This window comes from Pteropus vampyrus, unplaced genomic scaffold, assembly GCF_000151845.1.
Source record: "Pteropus vampyrus isolate Shadow unplaced genomic scaffold, Pvam_2.0 Scaffold342, whole genome shotgun sequence".
Taxonomy (NCBI): domain Eukaryota; kingdom Metazoa; phylum Chordata; class Mammalia; order Chiroptera; family Pteropodidae; genus Pteropus; species Pteropus vampyrus.
The window spans coordinates 698,832-704,074 of NW_011889123.1; positions in this window are offsets into that span (position 1 = coordinate 698,832).

Sequence of the window (5,243 nt, forward strand, 5' to 3'; positions counted from 1 at the left end):
CAACCGCAAGTGTCAAATCCACCCAACCGCTGACCAGATCAACACAAACTTCACACTAAAGGCCCAACGGGAGGCAGGGGTGCCCATCTCCACACCTCGGTAGCCATTGTCGTAAATAACATGTGCAGGTTTCAACAGAAAATGCAAAGCAGACCCCAGCAAAGTCAAGACAAAGCAGAGTTAAAAGAAACAGTCCTCGACCACATTCAGATAGCAGCTTGATACCTTCAGGTGGCATTAAAGTAATTATGATTTTAATGGAAGAGGTAAGCATATGCGATATTAGATAGGTAAATCAGCAGAAATTTGGAAATTATAAAAAAGGATCAAACAGAAATGTTAGCTATTAAAACACAGCAACAAACAAACTTGACAAACTCATCAGTAGACACTGCAAAGGTAAGAATTAATTAACTCAAAGATAGACCCATAGGAATTACAAAGAGGAGAAAAAGGTAGAAAGGAAAAAGAAAAGAAAAGAAAAAGAAACAGACCAGCGTATCCAAAAGCTGCAAGACAATATTAAACACTATAAAATCGACATAACTGAAAGCCCAAAATGAGAAAAAAGGCAGAAGAAACATTTGAAGAAATAGTGTGAAGAATTTTCCAGACACTGATTATAAACAAGTACACCTCAATGACAAAGAGCACAACCAGCTTCCGGGTCTTGGTTTCTAAACACCACTGTCCAATAAAAGGAATCACGGCCTAGTGTACAAATGACTGATTCTAGGAACATACAACATGAGCCCAGAGCACATGTTAGTGCCGGAGAGTAAAGAAAATGTCAATAAACAAAAGGGTGAAGTCACGTCCAAGGGACACTGGAGCGAACCAAACAGATCCCAGTAACCAAGGGTAGGAGAACTTAAGTAACAACAACAATGACAAAAACAAATACTGTGAGTTATAACTCACAACTTAAAATAAATACTCATGAACCCATACTGACATAAATAATTGAGTAAATAAATGAGAGAGAAGTAATATGTTTTCTTTAAAGTAGAATTCCAAATACATGCAGATACTTCCCTCCCAGAGGCAGAACTTAATCTATTCCTCTACATCCTTCCGGTATATGCCAAATTTAATGGCTCACTTCTAAAAAATAAAATATAGAAAGAAAAAAATAATAACTTTAGAATGGAGAAACTTGACAAACACTGCTTTAACTAAGTCTCAAAGTAAACATCAAAAGTGATGTCACTTGACTTATGTACCCCAGATATGATATGATGATAAAGGTACATCAACTCTGTTAATTTTTCCCTAAATTCTCAGTCTAATCATAACATGGTATTACAAAAAACCAAGTTGAGTGACTTTCCGCAAAATATCTGACAAATATTTCTCTAAACAGTCAAGGTTATGAAAAACAAGAAAAGACTGAGAAACTGTCAGTTACCACAGGCGGCAAGGCAACTAAACGACATATGACATCCTGTGTTGGGTCCCAAAATAGAAACAGACATTACTGGAAAAACTAGTGGGATCCAAATAAAGTCTGTGGTTTAATTAACTCATCAATGTTTAAGTTCTTCTTCGACAAATGTAGGAAGGGTACGTGAGGTGTGAACACAGAGGCAGCTGGAAGAGGGGTCAGAACGGGCTGAGAACTGTCTCTATTAGCTTTGACACTTTTCTGTAAATTTAAAATTATTTCAAAATGTAAAAAGTTTATTAAAAATTAAGTGAATCAAAAATATATTGATATATATTGATTCAGGAGAAAACAGTTGTTGAATTAATAAGATATAACTTGTGTTTTTTTATTGTAAGATATAATAATAAGACCAAAGTTAAAATATGTATAAATGTTTTCATTTCCACCATAAGTGAAAATCTTAATAGAAATCAGCACAGTATAGAGCAGCAAATATGTATGATCTTCTTGGAGTAGATAAAAGCACAAATCACTAGGGTCTCAGATGGTATCCGAGGTAATCCAACCACGAATGCGACCACTGTCCTCATGTTTGTCTATGATTAGTTCGTAAGTAGTGCCACAGTCACCTACCTGGTTTGCATAGGTTTAATTCAATCTCAAACTTAAATATTATAACTCAGTATTTAAAAAAATGAGAATGATTAATCTCTGTGTTTACCATTTACTATAATATTAACATGTTTTTTTAAAGTTTTTGTTCCCCCTATAGAAATCCAAGTTACCCCATCAAAATTAAAACACTCGGGAAGTGAAGTGGACATTCTCTTAAAATCTCTGATTGTACCTTTAAGGAGATAGAATGGAATATATTCGATCCAAACTCAAACCGCATATTCTCAAATTAAATGGTAAACGTTAATTATTATGGTGACAATGCTACACATCAGTGTGTGTTAGTGCATTATATATCATAGAGATCAGGCAAACTTTATAATTATCTTATGTTATAGGTATTATGTTAATCAAATACTCATATTAACTAAAATCATATGAAAAGACAGCCAACAATTTAAAACTAACCTTGTATTTTTAATTTTCCCATCTCTTGATAGTTGATTTAATCAACCCCAATATATAAGATTGAATTCGAATAATTTTATGAGAGACAACCCAATCATGAAATAAACATCAGAGGAAGTAGAACCATGGCCTCAAGAAAAAGAGAAAAACAGTCATCTTCTTAGATTTACTTCCGTAGTTGAAGAACGGCTTCCTGAATATCACAGAAAATATGATAGAAATGTTAAATGTGTGGCTGTTTAGTTATAAAGTGGTTTCCCATAGTCATTAACATTTATTGGGGAGAAAAGCTTGTAATTAAGATACAAACACAAAAGCCTTATGTGCTTATATAATGTTTTATACCTTACTACATTATTTTGAAGGAGGTTAATACATTTCACCCTAGCTGACAAAAAGTAAGAATCTGATTTCCGAGAAAGACTTACAACATCCAATTTACTGACAATTATTTTTCAGAGATTAATAGGAATTTAATAGTTAGATTCTTGAAATCTCTCAGATTATTCAGTAGAAGCAAAAACAAACAAAAAGTTGTGTTAAGATTTTAAAAGGAGAGAGAGAAAAGAGAGACCGAAAATAAATAGAGCTTCAGATACCTCTTGGGCAACAAAATGCCCAAAAGCTTGTGAAAGCTTTACATCGTTGACTTAGATCTTTATTATTTCTAGCATAAGCATTTATTAACATAAACATTCCTTCTAACCACCATGCTAATTGCAATATAAACATTTGTATATCTCGTGTTTTGATTTTATTCAATTGAAAATATTTCCAACTTCTCATGTGATTCCTCTGTTTTACCCATTGGTATTTTAGGAGTGTGTCATTTAATTTACATATATTTTAGGATTTTCCACATATCTCTGTTATTCATTTCTAATTCTGCTCAGTTATTGTCAGAGAGCAAACTCTTCATGATTTTAATTATTTGAAATACATCGAGACTGTCTTCAAGTCCCGGCATATGTAACATCTTGGAGAACGTTCTTTATTCACTTTAAAGAATATGTATTCTGCTGCGCTGGGTAGATTGTTCTTAACGTCAATTGTGTCAAGTTGGTTGACAACTGTGTTCCAGTCTTTGATGTTCTTTTTTTTTTTTTTGTCTGCTTCTTCCAGCAAATAGCGAGAGAGAAGTGGTGAATTCAGCGACAATAACTGTGGACATCTCTGTGCCTCCTTTGTTCTGCCGTTGCATATATAAAATGTGTTCCGTTTCTTTGTCTTTACAAAATGTTCCTTTTCCTGGCAGTATTCTTTTATATTCTTTAGCTCTGTCTGATATAAATATTCTCATTCCAGCTTTCTTATAATTAATGTTTTCTTGATATATCTTTTTCTATCATTTTACTTTCAACCTACATATTTATACCCGGGACTTGCAATTTTAAACATTCTGTCAATATCTGCTTTTAATTTGAATTTTTAGACCATTAACTTTTAATGTAATTAATGATGTCATTTTGTGTTTGAATAAATCATCTTGCTATTTGCCCCATCTATTATTTGTGAACTTTTGCCTATTTTTCCATATTTTGATGGAATAATTGACTACTTTAATAATCCAATTTATCTTTCTCTTGATTTATTACTTATCTCTTTGTTTTAATTTTTAAATGTTGTTCTGGAATGTGCAATATGTTTTTTTAACTTTCCATAGCCCACATGGAAATACTATTTATACCACTTCACCTATATTACAAGAAAATTAAACTAAAATATTTAAATTTTCCCTTCCTGTGCTTCGTGCTGCTGTTCACATACAACTTATAGATAAATTATAAGTTATGCAATATATTAGGCTTTTTCTTTAAAAACCAGTTATTCTTAAAGAAATTAACAAAATAGATATACATTTACTTTTTTACTGATACATTTGCCGTTTATTACATTCTTCTTGTGAGTGTGCTTTTTCTTATCTCATTCCTCCAGTTTCACACACGTTACACCACTTGATGTTAACCCATGGGCCTCCCGAGTTTCACTTCATTAATTTTTTCAGTCTTTTTTCCTACCATACTTCCGTTCGGAAAACTTTTATTACTATTATCCCAATTTCGCTAATCTTTTCTTTTGCAATTTTAATCTGTTTTTAATCTCATTGTTTTACTTTTGAATCTTGTATTTCTCTTTACTTTTGTATCTTGTATTTCTCTTTTAATTATACTGATATATTTCTTTAGATACTTGCGAAGAGGAATTTTTCCTTCAAATGGTTAACTCTGTAAACAGCTCTTTGTTCTGCTTCTGTAGATATGCTTGCCGCATATGCCCAAGCGTAGGACAACCTCGAGAGTAGCTAAAGACTCATCCTTCCCTTTTGCTTGTTCTGTCTAGATAACAGATGTATTGCCTAAATTCCTGTTGGAAAAGCTCATATCCTATAATTGCCCATATCCCATAGCAACTTCCGCGCCCCATAGCCTATAGCAACTCTCGTACTCTGTAACCGCCCGAGGACAAATTAACCAATTAGCCCATGCCAATTGTAAAACTGTAACTGCTTGGATAAGCCCTATAAAAGTAAGTTTACCCCTGAGCTCAGGGCCCAGATCTTCAGAGCGCTAGCTCTTCTGGGATCGCCAGCATAGTAAATCTGAGTTTTCCAACTCTCCGAGTGCTGCTTGGCTTCTCACGAGTCTGATTATTCTGCAGCATTTGAACTTAGTTTTAACAGTATATTTATCTGTTATTTCTGTGGTCTTTGAATTTCTGGGTCTCTTTCTATTGACTGATTCTTCTTTGGTTATCTATTACTTTATTGTTCTTG